This window comes from Mixophyes fleayi, chromosome 2, assembly GCF_038048845.1.
Source record: "Mixophyes fleayi isolate aMixFle1 chromosome 2, aMixFle1.hap1, whole genome shotgun sequence".
In the NCBI taxonomy this organism is placed as follows: Eukaryota; Metazoa; Chordata; class Amphibia; order Anura; family Limnodynastidae; genus Mixophyes; species Mixophyes fleayi.
The window spans coordinates 26,301,341-26,322,275 of NC_134403.1; the positions used below are offsets into that span (position 1 = coordinate 26,301,341).

Below are 20,935 nucleotides of genomic sequence, written 5' to 3' on the forward strand. Positions count from 1 at the left end.
CAGTAACTATATATATATATATATATATATATATATATATATATATATATATATATTTATATATATATATATACATATATATACACATTATATATACGTATATATATATATATATATATATATATATATATATATATATACAAAAATAAACAGATTTCTTTCTTTTAAAATTGAAAGTTTTTCTAGTGAAAGTAATCTTGTGTGGGGTAGTGACAACGGAAATAATTTTGAAGAAAACTGGGTGTTTACGTGTGAGCTTCAGCAGCAGTTGCACACCCCAAAAAAAGCTATATATTATTATATTCTAATCTTTTCTGTTTTTCTAAACTTGTCTATTTAGGCACACAATACATTGCCAGAGAATTCATTGGTTGCCAAGAGCATGGCTTTCATTACCTTGCCGCTATATAAATAAATGAGGATGCTAAATGAGAGATGAAGGTGGCCTACACCCATACTACAAAAATTCAAAGATTAAACACACAATACATTGCTAGAGTAATCATCTTTTGCCATGAGCATGGCTTTCATTACCTTGTTTTACTTATATGCTCTGTGCCATAATGCTGTCCTTCTGAATCAAACCAGGGGACTTGTATATAGTTATAGGGAGGGAGAGCTGAAAAAATCATTCTCCCCCAGTGGAAACTTCATCCAACCCCAAGGTAAAGGGGACTGCCCGAGACGTACAGCGCAAGTGGTCCCCAAGACTCATGTATATAAAAATGGAATGTATATAAATAATATTTATATGTTCTGTTAGTGATGTGTAAGAAATAAGTAAAAGAAAAAGTTCATATAGGCCATTAGATGCCCTTCCCACACATCTAAGTATGTGTAATACTTTCATTGATGCAGATTTGGCTCCCCAAAACATGTCCTGGCAATTGAGAGTCCACCTTCTGAGAAATTAACAGGTCATATTTTTGACTTGGCAAAGAATATCTGTATAGTTGGAGATATGATGGATGATGATTTATGATATTTGATGGAAATAGAGAGCTGTAAAGCATGGTTAATTAAGTTTTTAATTGAATTGGAGAAGGCAAATGCACCGGTTGCAGATTTACAAAATCCTTCATTAAGACAATAGTGGCCAATTTAGGACAGCGGCATTAGTAGACATGATAAAAGATGATGAGAGGGCACAATCTTAAATGGTGCAAGTAGGTGACTTTGTCCTTGGAGTGACGAACATCTGTGATGTAATGCTGGCATTCTGGATCAAAACGGGATTTATATATATTTATGTGGGAGGGAGGGCAGAAAAATCATTGCCCCGGTGTAAGCTCAATCCAACCCAAGAGGAGGTCCCCACGAAGGGGTGTACTCACTCTGATGCCACGGCAACCAGGATGCCTCACACAGCTGCTGCGTCCCGGCTAGTGATAGGCAGCTGGGGCGCGCAGCTGTAATTAAATTAACAGACAGAGGTCACTGGAAATCGTGTTCCTATCCTGATTTCCTCCACTATAAATGCACCTTTTATCTTACAGCACTGCCCTTTCAATTGGAAAACAACATTCTTCAAATCTCTAATATCCACCCAGTCTTCTAACCAACATTGCCTCTTTGACACCTTCAATTGACTTCTCTACTCACTTGCACCTCCTCCCCCTTTCTCTCTCACAGCATTCCACAAGATATGTCCTCATACTAAATTCAACATAAATTTAACACCCACTCTACTTACCTTCACCTACTCTACCCAATCCACCTTTAATTCATTCTCTCCAGTAACTGAAGTGAAATGTAGTCTCAACACTCATCTCATCATCTCACCCTACAACTTGTTTCCTCGACCCTCTTCCCTTCCAATTTCTCTGCTCCCTCTCCTCCACTGCATGTCCACCTCTATCTCACCTCTTCAACCTGTCTCTCCATTGGCACATTTCCATCCTCCTTTAAACATGCGCTCATCTCACCAATTCTAAAGACACCATCTCTCGATCCAGCCTCTCTCTCCAACTAAAGCCCTATTTCTCACCTCCAAAATACTTTTCCGATTAGTGTACAAATGCCTGTCTCACTTTCTCTCCTGTCACTTCATTCTCAACTCTCTGCAATCAGGCATCCATCCCCAACATTCTACGGAAACTGCTCTCACAACAGTGATTAATGATCTACTTACTGCAAAGTCTAATGGACATTTCTCCATGTTCATTCTCCTGGACCTCTGTCACGAACGCATAGACTGTCTCAGATACAGCAATCTGAACAGCTGCAGTGACTGGTGTCACCTTAGTCATTTACCAATGAATACACCTTTTCTGCCACCACAAAGGATTTAATGCGCTCACCAAAACCACTTATTAATGTTTCACACTTAAATCACATGTAGCATGAGCCTCACTTGGCTTCGTAATTTCACAAAGAATCACGGAGAGTATGCTAGATTAAATTTATTCAATCTGAAAAATATTTTCAAAGCTTAATTACAAAACAGCTAATAACAAGTCATACAAGATAAGTTGCACAAATAAGTTTCAGAAATAAAATAGGTAATAAAACCAGAATCACTAACTTACTAGTCAAGATGTGGCATGTAAGGAGTGGGAGAAGGATGGCACACTTTCACATGTTATTGCCTAAAACAGAATATTTTAAACCGTTTTCCCATAGCTCCCACCCCCACCTTTGAAGGTTAGCTGTCAATCAAGACAGACTGATTTCCAGAACATCACAGGGCTTCGAAGTGAGTTTGGGATGTCCTGAGATCTGAAATGTTCACAGGTCCTGAATACTCACCTCTGCTCGCTCTGTTTGGCAGGTCAGGTCCACATCCTCTGCATTAAAAAAAACTCCTCAGAGATGCTTATCTGTCCCTGAGTCTGGCTAATTTCAAAAGATTATTGACAGTTACATAGGTTGAGACTCATGTCATTTAGCAAACCACACATTGAGATTACATTTCAAGGTTACATACAATATACATTGTCATACCTGAATATAAAGGGAAAATAACAATAATACATAATCGTCACAACCTCTACGCTGCTTTTGACATTGTTGATCACACTCTTCTCTTAAACACCCTCCATTTCCCTTTATAACACAGTTCTATCCTGGTTCACTTCCTACTTATCGAACAGCTCCTTTAGTATTTCTACATCTGCTACATCCTCCCCTCCACTCTGTTGGGGTCCCCCAAGGCTCTGTTCTTGTCCCTTCACTCTTTTCATTGTACACCTCTTCTCTTGGGGTGCTAATTCGCTTATTCAGCCTCCAGTACCACATCGATGACACCCAAATCTATATCTCTTCATCTGACCTCTCGCCTTCTGTACTATCTTGTGTAACTAACTGTCTTTCAACTCTCTCCACATGGATGTCCCAATGCTACCTAAAGCTCAACATATATAAAACAGAGCTTATTATTTTCCCTCTGACCAGAATCACCACCTCCCCTCAAATCTCCTTCACTGTTAATACCACAATTTCCTCAGTCTCCCAGGCCCGCTGCCTAAGTGTCACACTTGACTCCGCTCTCTGCTTTATTCCTCACATCCATTCTCTCTACAGTCCTGCCGACTCCACCTTAAAAACATAATACGCCCTTTTCTTACTCAACATCATACTTGCCAACTCTTCCGGAATGTCCAGGAGACTCCATACTTCAATCCATCCTAAATGCTATTACAAGACTGATCTTCCTCTCTCACTGCTCCACATCTGCTGCACCACTTTGCAAATTCCTACACTGGCTCCCTGTGTCCTCTAGAATCAAATTCAAATTACTCACCCTTACCTACAAAGCCCTCAACAACACTACCCCTTCATACATCTCCAATCTCATATCAAAATACTCTCCCTCCAGCCCTCTTAGATCTACCTCTGACCTGCGCCTTGTGTCGTCTCTGGTAACCACCTCTCACTCCCCTACAAGACTTCTCCTGTGCTGCTCCCCAGTTATGAATTTCCTTACCATCAGACTTTTCCACAGCCTTCAAATCTTTAGATGTTCTCTAAAAACCCATCTCTTTTTTAAAGCTTACCTTATCCCTGATAACACTATTCACACTAATGCACCCTCACAACTGTCCCAATTTCCAGTCTGAACCCCATTTGCTTCTCTTGTTTCAGCTGTGCTCTCTTCCACTTAGAATGTAAGGTCTCTAATGAGCAGAATCCTTCATACCCTTTGTTTTCATGTCTGTGTTTATTTTGTCTACTTTGTATGTCCCTGTTTTATGTATGTCCTGTTTTACCTAATGTACGGTGCTCCAGAGAACTGTGATGCCTTACAAATCTATAATAATAATAATAATAATAATAATAATAATAGCAATATTAATACCTACAACCCTTGGCTTGCTTTATCGTCAGATTAGTTTGGTACAGCTTGTAACACTTGTTTAAAATGCCTGCTAACATGTTATTACAGATAGGTGTCTCTTTCTTTGATTAAATGTATTGTTTTTACTTCTTCCTGAGATTAAGGGTAGCATGTGGCCCTTTTGAATGTTATAGGGGCCGCACCATTTGGCCCCTGAAGTGTATCAGGATGCCCATCACTGCCTTAAGTGTGTTATTCTCTCAACAAGATTGATGTCCTTAACTAATGAGCTGGTCGGGCTTTTTGAAGTGTCAGAGTTTTAAGTTACAGTTACAACAAGTAGAAAACAGCAGATGAGTTTTGTAGTTTTTTTTACCCTATCTCATATTTTAGCGAATTCATTCATCCAATAGGATATAATTACAAGTACAATATAATACCCCATCCTATGTATATTAAAAACATGTTCTTTCGTATTATACACATCAAGATCAGATCATTCGAACACCCACAGCTCTTCATTTTAAGGTGATAATATACATTGTAGGAATGAATGTTTACAAGGTTAAGTGATGAGTGGGCGGAAGCCTCAAGGATACACGATTGCTGTCTAGAACACCTTATTTTTCTTTACATCAAGACATTACCTGAGATTTATATAATGTTTCTGTATAAGGGCTCTCAATAACTATGGCGCAGATATAATACAATGCACACCAAGGCAACTATTTATGAATACCTACCTACAGTACAACGTGATCTGTACAATAATACCAACCAAGTACATCACCGTACCTCCTATTTAACTTCAGTTCAAAACCTTTCAAAATGTTCCGCTTCTATAGCTGAGCTTTCTGTAGCATTTCCAGCAGTTTGAACTCTGGATATAAGTAAGTTTGTATCAGCAGTGTTGATTTACTATAAACTGCAGAGTGTTAATGTCTTCCCTTTCATACACCCAAACCTCCTTCGTATGTTCAGATCCAAATTACTATTTTAATATCATAATTACTACACGGACACAAGTTTACATTTTCCAAGAAGGCACGGTAAACATAATTAAATATATATGGTAGCGGCGAGAGCAACGCAGTCAGCTAAAACTAATCACTAAACCAAACTGTGGAAGGTCAGATTGCCTTTATACCACTGGACCCAGGATTGGCCGCTGTTTAATCTGGCGTCAGAATGACTACCACCCTTCTGGGCTGGACAATGACGTGCCCACGAAAAGCAGGTCAAGAGATCCTCCACACAAAGGGACCAATAGTCAGGTTGCGTCGAAAGGGGCAGTGACCTACAGTAAATCAGCGGTAGCACCATATGAATTAGCTGCTGACTGCAATGCTCCTTTGCGTACTGAGCCTCCTCTGTGACAGGGAAAGAAATATGGTTAATAGTTCATCAATGCAAGACAATCATTACAGTAGCAGGGCGGTGCAGGAAACAAGAGACCCAGCATCCACTGGGGGGGGAAATATATAGGGAAGCCTGGGACCCTTCCTGTGGATCTTATTGGCTGGGGATGCAGGAGACTTAAGCCCGAATGGGTAAGTGCATGACGATCACCTAAGCACATGATTTTAAGTGCGTTCGGCTTATTGCTTCTCTTGTCAAACACAGCGGATGAACACTTACAATTTTGGATTTTGGCAAGTAACTTTCTTTTTAGTTCAGCCAGAGTATAAAAACACAAAAGAATTTTAATAGAAAAATAGGTAAATACAAAAAAGTCCAGGAAGAAATCAAAGAAAGAAAAAAATATATATACAAAATATTTCCTGCCCACCGATCGTTTCAGTTGCCTTCAGCCCCTGATGAAAGTAAAGGGAACTGAAACAATCGTTGGGCAGGAAATATTTAGTAATATACTAACCCGTGCATGATATTCATGCATTCTAGTCAAATCAAGCTACTTAAGGTGTTAAAAAGGTTCTTGTCATGCATTTGGGCCATAGCCCAGGCCTCAACCACCAACCACTCCCCACTGTCACCCCCGGCAACCACCAACCACTCCCCACTGTCACCCCCGGCAACCACCAACCACTCCCCACTGTCACCCCCGGCAACCACCAACCACTCCCCACTGTCACCCCCGGCAACCACCAACCACTCCCAACTGTCACTTCTCCTTCAAGAAATATATATATATATTTTTTAAATCTTTATAAACACTTTTAACAATTAACAAATTAAATTAACAAATTAAAAACATCTTAGTATACCAAATTTCAGCCCTTTCTGAATTTTTTTTTCCACACACATTAAGAATTTATTAGGTCAGTGTATAACTCCGCCCAGCAGGTGCCGCTGCAGCTTGGTTTTATTTTTTCCACACACACACAGACAGACTAACACACGCCACTAGACATTTATATAATATATATATATATATATATATATATATATATATATATATACACGCACATACCATCACCGTCCCCTTTTCTTTTTCCCAAATGCACCCTCTAACCGCAGTAGTAGTAGAAGCCTGCTGCCACCACTGGGCTCCTTCAACAGCACCTAGAATGGGTCTTATTTTTGCAGAGTCCCTAGAGGCCTCAATTTCCCTTATACACTTGTGTTTCATTATTTGATCATTTCCAAACATAGATATATGTAATTAATTTTATCACACATATTTTGCTTGTTATATAATTTGTGTGATCTGTGCTGTGTACTGTATTCACTTATTATTTCCATATTTTATGCTCTCATACACTTTCCAAACAGGTCCCAACATTCCAGGATCCAGACAAGAATGCTGCAATAACAGGGAGGTGAGAGCAAAACCATACATTTAAATTGCGGCCAAGGCGCCACTCAAAACGGAGGAGGGGGCGTGGCAATCAGGATTACAGGGTTTGGCCAACCAGGTCCAGCCAATCAGAATGAAGGAGGGGAGTGACTATGCTAAATCCCTCCTTTACCCTTCCCCAATAAAGTCTAGGTCCACCCCTGACACCTGGGGCCTATGCACAAGTGCTTGCGGTAATTGCTGACAAACATATGAAGCTTATAGGGAATAGGGGTTGACATTTATGAAGAACGCACTATGCTGGTTCCTTGTGTAGGGATTGTAATATAGTTAGAATATTAATCTTGGTTTAACCAACACATAGCAAAACTGTGAAATCCCCCCTTAGGAAAAATACCACGATAATCTGAAGAAAGTACAATACGATGGTAAATGATAAAATTACTAGGAAATTGCACAGTAAATTGATTATTTATTGTGGTACTTTTTGTAAGAACACTTTCACCATGTATTAGACAAGGTCGGACTAAGGAAGAGAAAGGGGAGATATAGAGTTGCAGCCCACAACCCTCTGTCATGGATTAACCTGCTGCCAGCCTCTGTTCTATTGGCTGATGGTAGCTCCATCTGCTCTCCTCCAATGAACTTTAGCAATGGAGTTCTGTACTTTTCTCCAGTGCCACCAGCCTTTTCTGTTATTGGTGGATAATGTTTTGTTTTCTGCCCACCACTGACCATTGTCTTCCGTAGATCAGTGAAGGGCAGGAAACAGACTTGTTAATAGAAAACAAAAGAACAGGTAGAATCTTGGAAACTTGGCCAAAATAAGGAGGTGAGTGTCCACTAGCCAGCAGGACTTGGGCTTTTTATAGTACACTGGCCATTAAGGCATAAGCCCTGTAGGGTACACTGGCCACCAGAGACTTGGATCTTCACTTTGCATTTGGTCACCAAAGAATGGTCTTGGTATTATACACTGGACACCAGGATATGGCTGTATATGGCACACTACTCCATCTGTATAGTCAGCTGCCCCCTAATTAGTCAACCTCTGGGCTCCCCTTAACGAAGACCACCGCTCACTGGCAGGGGCCCTTGGTGAAAGGTGAAGGTTCGATTAGACTGCACCCCTCAGTTCTAGCCAGCACCAATTGCTAGCAGCATAGTGGGTTCACGTCCAGGACAATTCATACAGTAATGGGCTTGCCTGCTTCTGGGTGAGGGGTGCATTTTGCCAGCTTCAACACAAATGCTAAATCAGCTTGTACCCAACGGTTACTAAATATCTCCGCTCATGAAGAAAAAAATAAAAGAAAAGGCAGTAAAGTCTACTATAACATAAATATTTTTAAGTTTAATTTCACTTTTAACTGCTGTTTCCCTGAGTATGTTGTAACAGTTTTTAGGGTGATATTTATAGAACAGAAATTTATGGATCAAAGACTCTCTAATTGAACATTTCCGAAGAGATATGAGTAATTCTTAACTGTTCATCAGTATCTCGCTGCCTGCTAGCGGGACATTAATGGGCCAGAATAATTAAACTAAAATTAGCTATTAAAAATATATATTCCAATTTGCTTGACTTCTATTTTACTTCTGGTCGTTAACATTCCTAACATAAGTGTGTATATAACATATAATATATAACTGTCCACGTGTTAGTGGTGTAGGTGCACAGCTTGGCTCTGTCATTATCTCACTAGGAACAATACACAATGGTGCACTTACCTTCTGCTCAGGGGAGCTCATATTCTTATCATCCTGGGGTGGAAATGTAGAGAAGGGACCATTGCACAAGTTTGGAAACAACTAGATAATTGGACAATTATGAATGCATCAACACACTTCAATACAGTTGGTATATTAATGGGCGCCAGATAATTTCTCAATAAAATCTAGTCTCGCACACATTTAGCAGCCTTCTCTACGCACTAATATGCCATTTATATTTTAATGTCCCTTGCCCCCTTCCCATGATGCAGTTCACCGGCTCTCGCTCATAGACATCTTTGTCATCCACCTCTACCCACAGCTTGGGCTAACTTACAAAATTCATGCTTGGTGCATGGTCGGTCCCAACATGCCTGTAAATTACAGCCCTAAAATCAGGACTGTTTGGTAAAAATTGTTACAGTTGGAAGATATGACCACAGAGCTCTATCTCTCAGCAAGGATCTCTATCCTCTAGGCATAAACAGGAGAATATTGAATTCCTCTGTCTGTATTTGACCGCCCTACTGTCCCACAGATTACCTATCCACTCCTAATGGCCAGTACCCATTATAAGCCTAATGGGCGCATCAAAGTAACAGTACTTAGCCTAAGGGAACTTACATAAGTTAAAATAAAAAATAATTTACCACTTTTTCATGCAAGAAGTGCTTTAATTTTTTTTCATTTTAGTTCCATTTTAAGTATAAAGACTTTAATTGGTTGTTGTGTATTTCCTATATATAATTTAGCTCAGTAATACAAATGCTTTATTACATGTACTAATTTTGAGAAGGAAAAAAGAGCGCTCAGTTCACGATGGCTAAGTGGTGTGTTCAATTCCCGGACATGGCCTTATCTGTGTGGAGTTTGTATGTTCTCCCTGTGTTTGCGTGAGTTTCCTCCGGGTGCTCTGGTTTCCTCCCACACTCCAAAAACATACTGGTAGGTTAATTGGCTGCTATTAAAAAATTTACCCTAGTCTCTCTCTCTCTGTCTGTGTGTGTATGTTAGGAAATTTGGACTGTAAGCTCCAATGGGGCAGGGACTGATGTGAGTGAGTTCTCTGCACAGCGCTGCAGAATCAGTGGCGCTATATAAATAAATGATGATGATGATGTTCAAATTTTAAAACATACTCCAGTTTGTCATAATGCAATAACAGCCTGATGTTGTGCACAATGAATCTTCATGTGAAAGCAGTTTTTTTTGTCTTGTAGCAAGTTCAGAGTAGATTTATCAAACCTTCTAAAAAGGAAAATGGGAGGAAAAGGGGAGGTGTTGCCTCTAGCAACCAATCAGATTCTAGATATAATTTTCAAGGATGTACTAGGTAAATGATGTCTAGATTCTGATTGGTTGCTATGGGCAACGCCTCCATTTTCCTATTTAGAAAGTTTGATGAATCTACCCCAAAGCCTCCTGGCCTGTGTGAAATTTATACATGATACGTTAATCATTGCTATGCATTAGACCAAGGGTCAGGGAACTTTTTTTTACCTTTTACCCCCAAATATATTTAGATACGCCGACGTTACCCCCTTGATTTGAGAGGAAGGAAATCATATATTATTAAATATTGAAATTTTATTGAATCTATTCAAAATTTCTTTGAAAGCTTCAACTTCAAAACTTCAGGTTTTGGAGAAAAGATGTTGCTTTTTAATACGAGAGCGTCAATATTGGGGCATTTTGATGTCAGAGCAATTTGGTCTTCAGCATCCAATCGATTTCTCTGCTTTGTTTTATGTTCGTTAGCGTGGAAAAGCGTTGTTCGCAAAGGTAGGTTTTTACAGCAACTTTTTGACTGCCTCCTCATGTGCAATTTTGATGCCTTTGCAGCTGTTGACATCCAAAAATATGACAGATCTGCTTTGTTTTCAAATGCAATACGTGCTTCATTATTGCGTCGAAGCTCAAGAAGTGCCTCTGCCAACCCAGAGGCTCTTCTGGTACAACAGCAATTTCACATTTAAAGGGGTCTACAATCCAACTGACAGCATGTGAATCGGCAGCATTACCCCGAGGAATTTAACTTTTACCCCATTTGGGGTAATTTACCCGTTCCCTGACCACTGCATTAGACCATACTTACCAGATTGTCTCTCAGACTCCCAGAAGAGCAGGCACCCTGCCGTATCTCGGCGGAGATAGGGATTATTGACGCAATTTGTTTCATCAGGAACCGGCCCTTGCTGTGTGAAGCCGTGAGTCTCGGCGTTATATAGCAGGGGGTGGGAACATAATGACGTGGTGGCATCACCACACCCCTGTCACATTTGCCACCTGACCTCTGACCTCCCCTCCGGGATCACTCACGGGGAAGGTAAAAAAAAGTCGGCATTAGACAATGAAAGTAATTGCTGTTGCATTTTGCTTCGCTACATTAATTTTCCCACATAATGTGAGATTTATTTAATTTTTACCAACAAAGTGGAGTCTGAGCTTCAACTCCTGTATCATTTATGCCCCTCTGAAATTGAAGTAAAGGTTTCACTATAACCTATACCAGTAATACAACACAGACATGACTAATTTCTGTTCTTACGTTAGCACTTCACCTTTTTTTTTTTTTTTAATGTCAGCACACGCTGTATCAGGTTACATTGATTATAAGTGGAATAACAATTACACCTTTTACCCAAATCCGATTCCTTGATGTTCTCTTTGATTCTTCACTTTCACTCCAGACATACAAAAAAAGAAAATAACTAAAATGTAAATGGAATTTTGTTTTATTTTTATTGCCATTAAATCAAAATAACAAGCGTGTTGCAAAAAGGTTGGTTTTACACCACATAACTCTTTATCATCATCATCATCATCATCATTTATTTATATAGCACCAGCAAATTGCGTAGCGCTTTAGAATTGGGCACAAACATTAATAAAATAATACTGGGTAATACATACAGACAGAGAGGTAAGAGAACCCTGCTCGCAATCTTACAATCTATAGGACAATGGGAGTTAGAAACACAAGGGCATGTGCTACATCATATTGCACAATGAACCAGCTAGAATGCAAAGGTAAAAGTATTGAGTGGGCTGTGTGTGTGGCAATGTTGGTCACAGGGTTGTTGTCTTGCGTTAGCTGTGTAGAGGGTGGTAATAGGGTAATCTAGGGAGATTAAGAGGGTGGTAGAGGAATATTATAAGCTTGTCTGAAGAGGTGGGTTTTCAGAGAACGCTTGAAGGTTTGAAGACTAGAGGAAAGTCTTACTGTGCGAGGGAAGGAATTCCACAAAGTGGGTGCAGCCCGAAAAAAGTCCTGTAACCGAGAGTGGGAGGATGTGATGAGAGTGGAAGAGAGACGTAGATCTTGTGCAGAACGGAGGTGTCGAGTTGGGAGATGTTTTGAGACAAGTGAGGAGATGTATGTCAATGCAATTTTGTTGATGGCCTTGTATGTTAGTAGAAATTTTTTATATTGGATTCGTTGAAATACAGGCAGCCAATGTAGAAATTGACAGTGGCTCAGCAGAGGAATAACGGTTAGTAAGAAAAATCAATCTAGCCGCTGTGTGCAAAATAGATTGTAGGGGTTCAAGTCTGACTTTGGGAAGACCAGTAAGGAGGGAATTGCAATAGTTGATGCGGGAGATGATGAGTGCCTGAATTAATGTTTTTGCGGTGTCTTGTGTCAGATATGTGCGTATTCTGGAAATGTTCTTTAGGTGTATGTAACATGATTTAGATATAGAGTTGATGTGGGAAATAAACGACAGTTGTGAATCAAGGATTACACCTAGGCAACGAGCTTGCGGGTTGGGATTTATGGTCATGTTATCAACAGAAATAGAAATGTCAGGCAGGAAGCTACTGTTTTTGGGTAGGAATATTATTAATTCAGTTTTTGAAAGATTCAGTTTCAGTTGGCGAGAAGACATCCAAGATGAAATGGCAGAAAGACAGTCAGTAACGCGAGACAACACAGATGGTGAAAGATCAGGGGAGGATAGATAAATTTCTGTGTCATCCGCATAGAAATGATACTGAAATCCAAAGGAGCTTATTAGTTTTCCAAGAGAAGTGGTGTAGATAGAGAATAGCAGATGAGCTAGGACTGAGCAGAGGTGGATCCAGAGAAATTAACACTGAAAGAGCAATTAGATAGGTAGGATGAGAACCAGGATAGGACAGTGCCTTCTAGACCTAGGGATTGTAGCGTTTGTATGAGGAGAGAGTGGTCAACAGTGTCAAATGCAGCAGAGAGATCCAGGATAATTAGAAGAGAGTAATGTTAATATTTTTTGCTGTGATCAGAGCATTGACAACCTTGGTCAGCGCAGTCTCTGTGGAGTGTTGAGAGCGAAAGCCTGACTGAAGAGGATTCAATAGGTTGTTTGCTGTAAGAAAGTGTGTAAGGCGAGTGTAGGCAATTCTCTCAAGAAACTTGGAGGGGCATGGGAGTTATATGCTAAGTAGATGTTACAATAACATTAAGCAATCATCATCATTTACATAGCGCCACTAATTCTGCAGCGCTGTACAGAGAACTCATTCACATCAGTCCCTGCCCCATTGGAGCTTACAGTCTAAATTCCCTAACACACACAAACAGAGAGAGAAACTAAGGTCAATTTGATAGCAGCCAATTAGTCTACTAGTATATTTTTGGAGTGTGGGAGGAAACCTGAGCACCTGGAGGAAACCCACGCAAACACAGGAAGAACATAGAAACTCCACACAGATAAAGCCATGGTCAAGAATTGAACTCATGACCCCAGTGCTGTGAGGCAGAAGTGCTAACCACTAAGCCACCGTGCAAACTAGGGCAGTGTGAAGCCAGATGTCAACATGCATGGAATAAAACCCCTAGAACTGGCTGATCATGGTCTTCAACTCTAGTGGTCCCTTAGAGGGGAAGGTGCTCACCTGTACTCGATTGCTACCAGGACTTAAGCACATGGTACTAGGAACTTATTCCAGAACTTGGTTATAGTGCTAGATATACTGTATATTGAAGACTTCCTTAATGTAAAGTGGGTACTCACACAGGTCTGTTCTATGAGTGATGTGACAATGCCCACAGCAAGTTACAAATCCAATTATGGCATAAGCTAGAAGCAGTGAGAGAAGTCTGGGTCCCTAGCGGAGAAAAGTCCAGGCTGGGGCCAGTATCCAAGGCAGGGGTTAGAGTAGCCAAGGGTCAAAACTGTAGTCTGTGTCAAAGGATAATGTCAGGGCAGGCAGCAGTCAAAAGAGTAGTCAGTATCCAAGACTGAGGTCAGGACAGACAGCGGTCAAAAGAGTAGCCAGTATCCAAGACTGAGGTCAGAATCAAAAAACTAGACAGGATTTACTAAGCAGGCATTCCAAGGGACAGAGTGGCTGAACCTATGCTTGGCAAAGAAGAACTGAGCTCCCTGCCAATCAGAAGGCTCCTAGCAACCAAACGTCCTTGAAGTTGATTTGTTGCAATGCAATAATCTGCAAGGAAACCCTGACAGTGAGTATTTAGTTGCTACAACGGCCCCCTCACTGCACTTATGAGCATGTGTGGGAGCCGGCCAATTGAAGCCTTGTTTTGTCTTTCAGGTCCACTGTGATGGAGCTGAAAGCCCAAACGTTACTCCACTCCTCACACACCGGGTTGCTTCAGTTTCTAGACTAAAACTTCTTCAATTTTACTTTGATCTCATCCCCAGTTGACCAGGTTTCAACAAGTGATGTCACACCCCACTATATTTGCAAAATAAATGGTGGTTAAAAGCTTAGGGCAATTTGTCTCTATATTGGCAATACATTCAATCTGTTTCATATATAGAATGACAGTTTTGTGTGTTTATGATCCAATTTATGTGTCTTTGTTTAGAGGCTGCTTTCTGTTTAGCAAATGCTCTGCCCAGTTACACCCCCCTGGGCAAAAAGAGCAGGACATTGCTCCATCCTCTCCTTGACTCCTCAACAAGGAGCAGCGGGTATTTCCCTCTCTCCCCATCACATCTCCTCCCTCCAATCACCACTCCTCCGATCCAATCTATCCCGCTTTAGGTGGGACAGTCCCTATTTTAAGGCTTTGTGCTGCTTTCCTGCCCAGGGACATGGCTGTCCTGCCATGGAAGGTATCCCCTGTTCACCGTTGCCCTGCTTAGTGGAGCAGCAGGGAACAGGCGCCACGCACACGTGCTACTGGTGTGTGCGGCAATGAACAAGTCTTTGGGGGTATGGCGGCAAAAGGGTAGCGTAGAGCTCTAGACACAAAGTAGGAAAAGCAGAAGTAACTTGGTAAATCGAGGGAAGGAAAAATAGCAGTTAACAGTAACAAAGAAAGAAAGAGACCATGCAATGGACACTCACAAAAATAGGGAAATACTGTATACTGCAGTGAAAACATAGTGCATTTTGAGCATGGCTAACAATTTAGTGTCTTTTATTTTACTAGAGGATATATGTGTGTAGGTTGCTATACAATTTAACCTTTCTAATCTAGAAAACTTCAACGCTATGGTTTACATGATTGCATGAAGCTTAGATAATCTCCCTTTGGGCATGGTAGGGGGAGGAGATTATACTGCGATAAGTAAAATATAGGATTCTAATCAAATAGCTGCACTTCAGAGATGAGGCTGTATCTGCCAATTATCTATCTTTATCTGGAGGTTTAATTATTCACTGATTTTGTTTTTTCAGGTTCTGCAGAAATTATTAATTCAATAGATCAATCTCAGCTAGAAGACAGTTTGTTGTGGATGTAAAATACGTCATTCATACAAATGTATAAGAACATTCCCTGAAGATTGCATACTTTGGTTATACAAGATAAGAATCACTTTAAAGGTATAGAGCATGAATGCAAATTGAAAAAAAAAATGCAATTTAGCTTCTAAATAAATATTAACTATGAGTTTCTTGGCGTTGGCTAGGATTATCAAGGAAGCTTTCTGTAAAAATCTAAATAATGCTGATTCCCATTCAGCTAAAGCCATCAGTAAGCTCGTAGCAAGTTCAGATTTTATGGTCCTTAGACAAAAGTTGCTGCCTTGATCAATCACAGTCAATTGTTTAGCTCTTTCATAGCAGGTTTTAACATTGTAATGTTAAAGTTTAGTACAAAATTTTGACAAGCGAAACGCATTTCATTACAATTTTTAGATAGAATGAGAGGTCACGTGGTCACTTTAAGTGAAATTATAGAGGCGATTTACGCATTATAGAGGGAATAAAAGCAAAGTAAGATATATATCATAAAATTATGCGGTACTATAAAGATACAAGTTTGGGAAAAAATCTGAGGAATGGGGTATAAAGTAATCAACTGATTTTCAAATTGAATTATGGCAGGTTTCAACTTTTAAGTGAGTCAGTGCACCTTATTATATACAGTATATTCATCATCGTCATCAACATTTATTTATATAGCGCCAGCAAATTCTGTAGCGCTTTACAATTGGGAACAAACATTAATAAAACAATGCTGGGTAATACATACAGACAGAGAGGTAAGAGAACCCTGCTCGCAAGCTTACAATCTATGGGACAATGGGAGTTAGAAACACAAGGCTAAGTGCTACATCATATTGCACAATGGACCAGCTAGAATGCAAAGGTAAAAGTACTGAGTGGACTGTCTGTGTACCAATGTTGGTCAGAGGGTTGTTGTCTTGTGTTAGCTATGTAGAGAATGGTAATAGGGTAAGCTAGGGAAATTAAGATGGTGGTTGAGGAATATCATAACTTAGTCTGAAGAGGTGGGTTTTCAGAGAACGCTTGCAGGTTTGAAGACTAGAGGAAAGTCTTACTGTGCGAGGGAGGGAATTCAAACAAAGTGCATCCCGGAAAAAGTCCTGTAACCGAGAATGGGAGGATGTGATGAGAGTGGAAGAGAGACGCAGATCTTGTGCGGAACGGAGGTGTAGAGTTGGGAGATATTTTGAGACAAGTGAGGAAATGTATGTCGGTGAAAGTTTGTTGACAACCTTGTATTCTTAGTTATATGCATGTGACAACATAAATCTTCATCAATTACTAGACTTTTTGTGGTTAACGCAGAGTGAGGACCACGCCAGCTTGGGTATCTTGCATGAAAGTGCTCTTCACATGGTCAGAAAAGTGGGCACATGCAGATATGCATGATTATGACACTTGCCCCTGGTTAGATGGCACAGAGGCATTTTATTGTAGGTCGGTTATAGTAAGGGTGTGTTTGACGCATATGCATCTGAGAAAGCAGTATTATTCGTGGGTGGTAAGGGGCAGGTGGAAAGAGCCAATGATGAATATGATGATGGTCCCAAGTAAAACGTTGGAGAGTTTTATTCTGTTGTATTAGAGAGGTTTTAGCCGTTTTATTGGCTCATAAATGTGAATGTATTTGTTGCAAATAAAAGAGATGGTTAAAAACATGTGAGACATACTCTAAGTGTAGGTAACATATGTATGGCATACACCAGGCACATATACTACTGTTACTACAGACCGGCGCACTCTAAGACACACTATATGGACAAAAGTATTTGGCCACACCTGTTATTTATTGAATTGAGGTGTTTCAATCAGACCCGTTACCAGTGGTGTATAAAATCAAGCACCTAGCCATGCAGTCTCCATTTGTGATACAAAATGGGTCATTCAGAAGAGCTGAGTGACTTCAGGCGTGGTACTGTGATAGGACATCACCTTTGCAATAAGACGGTTCATGAAATTTCATACCTGCTGTCACGAGCCGCGGCGGTACTCACAGCCGCCGCGGCTCGCTTCCTGTAGGTCCCAACGTCCCGGCCGTCACCATGACGACCGGGACGTCATTTCCTTCCAACTCCCAACCGTTGCCAAGGCAACGGTCGGACACTTCCTCAGCGCCGTGTCCTGGCAGCCAGGCGCGCATGCGCTCTAGGGACAATCAGGCAGATTTAGCCTGTGGCTGAATTAGCAGGCATTAGCCTGCAGGTGTGGATTTCAGTGCTAAGCCCTGATTGGTCTTGCTAGGTGCTGGCAATTAGCCTACAAGTGTGGCCTTGTCTAGGGGCAGGTTCTGATTGGTTATGGGTTGTATTTAAGGCAATGAGGTCTGCTGCCTCATTGCCGGTTATAGCTTCTGTGCTCCAGTCTGCTGACCTGCTTGCTCCAGTTCCTGTTCCTGTATCTACGTTTTGACTTCCCGTGTATGACCCTTGGCTTCGTATTTGACTTCGCTTGTGTTTCCTGTGACCCTGATCCTTGGCTCGTTTACCCGTTCTGCTACTTTGCCTGTGACCTCTGACCTCAGCTTGCTCATCGTTTCTGTTACCTGCTGCCGGCCTTTAGACCTCTGCGTGGACCTGACTCTTCTTGCCTGGGTTCTCCCCAGCCGGTACACACTTCACGACCCTCTGTCAGTCTGCAGCCCAGTCTGTCCCCACCATCAGGGGCTCCAGTGAACACCTGACTGGCAGAGTAGACTCCGGGTTGTGTTGTGCCGGCTGGAGGGGTTCCTAACATTATAACCGGCCCACTCACGGAGACAAGATTAGGATGGATACAAGTGGATCCACACCGTCTCCAGCACAAACTCTAGCAGGCCACGTTGAGTCCTTGTATCAGATGATGCAGGGATTGGCTGAGCGTATGTCTGTTCAAGAAGAAGCCACAAAAGCTTCACAACCGACTCCAGGTCCCATCTGTGAACCCAAAATGAACTTACCAGATCGGTTCTCCGGAAATAGAACCCTGTTTCGGAACTTCAGGGAGAGCTGCAAGCTCTATTTTCGGATGAGACCTCGCTCCTCCGGTTCAGAGCAGCAAAGAGTTGGGATTATTATTTCCCTTCTACAGGGTGACCCCCAGTCCTGGGCGTTTTCTTTGCCGCAGACCAGTCCGGCCATGCAGTCCGTAGACTCCTTCTTCGAGGCACTGGGTCTACTGTATGATGACCCGGATCGAGTGGCCTCCGCGGAAGCTCATCTACGGTCCTTGAAACAAGGCCGACGGTCGGCAGAAGAATACTGCGCTGAATTCCGTAGATGGTCACCTGATAGTGGATGGAACGACCCTGCCTTACGGAGTCAGTTCCGTCTCGGCCTATCTGAACAGATTAAAGATTCTTTGGTGCAATACCCGTCTCCTAGTTCTCTGGAGGATCTGATGCACCTCTCCATTAAAATTGACAGGAGATATAAGGAGCGGAAAACTGAAAAGGAAGCATCATCACCTCCATTCGCCTTCGTTCCTGTTTCCCAGGATGGTGAGGAGCCTATGCAATTAGGAGCATATCGTCTCTCTTCGGAAGAGAGAGACAGGAGACGTTCGCAAGGTCTATGTCTATACTGTGGCATAAAAGGCCACTTCTCCCGTTCTTGCCCAAATAAGTCGGGAAAAGACCATGCCTAGGGAATGAGGGGAAAGTTCACCTAGGTCTGCAAATTATCTCCCCGAAAAATGCTGTATTAATCCCTGCACAGCTCACCTTCCGGGCTCGCTCTGTGGACCTGTCGGCCTTCATTGATAGCGGAGCTGCAGGCAACTTCCTTGATATTGGGTTTGCCCGCTCTGCCGGAATTCCGATGGTAAAACTCAACTCTGCCATTACTGTCTGTGGCTTAGACGGAGGTCCGTTGCCTGGTGGCAAGATTTCCTGGGAGACCCCGCCACTACAGTTGAAGATCGGAGCTCTCCATTCTGAGTCAATCACCTTCTTCCTGATCGATTGTTCGTCGGTTCCTATGATCTTGGGCCACCCATGGCTTTCCTGTCATAGCCCTGTCATAGACTGGGTAAAAGGAGAGATTGTCAAGTGGAGTACTTATTGTACACAGTCTTGTTTGTCACTGTCTCTGCGTATGATTCAGCCTATTCCGGAGCGGCTTCCCTCACAGTATCATGAATTCTGGGACGTGTTCTCCAAGAAGGCTGCTGATACCTTACCGCCACATCGTGACTTTGACTGTGCCATCGAACTTATTCCTGGTTCCAAGTTACCTAAGGGGCGTTTGTATTCCCTTTCTGCTCCAGAAACAAAATCCATGCAGGAGTATATCGATGAAAACCTGGAGAGAGGCTTCATCAGGCCATCTAAGTCTCCCGTAGGAGCGGGATGCTTCTTTGTATCAAAAAAAGACGGAGGGTTAAGACCTTGTATTGACTACCGGGGATTGAATCATATCACAGTCAAGAACACCTATCCCCTTCCGCTCATCTCGGTTTTGTTTGATCAGCTAAGAGGGGCCACTATCTTCACTAAAATCGACCTTCGCGGAGCATATAATCTCATCCGTATCAAAGAAGGAGATGAGTGGAAGACGGCGTTCAATTCGCACTCCGGCCACTACGAGCATCTGGTCATGCCGTTTGGCCTTAGTAATGCACCTGCAGTGTTCCAGGACTTGATCAATGAAGTTCTTCGGGAATTCCTTGGTTGTTTCGTGGTCGTCTATTTAGATGATATCCTCATCTATTCCAGATCTTTGCCCGCCCATCAGACTCACGTCAAACAAGTTCTACAGAAATTACGAGAGAACCACCTGTACGCTAAGCTGGAAAAGTGTGAGTTCGAGGTACAGAGAGTATCCTTTTTAGGCTATGTAATCTCTTCTGAGGGATTCTCCATGGATCCAGCTAAGGTCCAGGCTATTCTGGATTGGGTGCAACCCAACAATCTTAAGGCGGTGCAGAGGTTCCTGGGCTTCTCCAATTATTATAGGAGATTCATTCACAACTTTGCCGACATTGTGGCTCCCATTGTCGCTCTGACCCGTAAAGGAATGGATCCAACTAATTGGTCGCCCCAAGCAGTAGCCTCATTCGAAAGCCTGAAAAGGGCCTTTGTCTCCGCTCAGGTCCTCAGACATCCGGATCCAGCTAGGACATTTATTCTTGAGGTCGACGCCTCTGACATCGGTGCCGGTGCCATCCTATCGCAGAAGGATCCTCATACTAATCGTCTGCACCCATGTGCTTATTTCTCCCGTCAGTTCTCTTCAGCGGAGGCCAACTATGATGTCGGTAATAGAGAACTATTGGCAATCAAATGGGCCTTCGAGGAGTGGCGGCATTGGTTGGAGGGTGCTTCACATCAGATCTCTGTCATTACCGATCACAAGAATTTACAATATATACAGTCAGCCAAACGTTTAAATCCCAGACAGGCCCGGTGGGCGTTATTCTTTACCCGGTTTAACTTCCTGATCACCTACTGACCAGGCTCCAAAAATGTCCGGGCAGATGCCCTTTCCAGAAGTTTCTCGGCACACCACATTCCAGTCACTATC

General features: G+C 42.1%; 1 long non-coding RNA gene across 1 annotated transcript in view; it reads left to right on the forward strand.

The window, feature by feature from the left end:
* Window positions 1–15,455, forward strand: part of LOC142140052 (uncharacterized) — a 35,387-nt gene extending 19,932 nt beyond the window's left edge. Inside the window, exons 2-3 of the long non-coding RNA XR_012688276.1 lie at window positions 7,010–7,056; window positions 15,384–15,455. This is a non-coding gene — a long non-coding RNA (uncharacterized LOC142140052). The remainder of the gene's footprint in view (window positions 1–7,009; window positions 7,057–15,383) is intronic.
* Window positions 15,456–20,935: the final 5,480 nt, after the last annotated feature.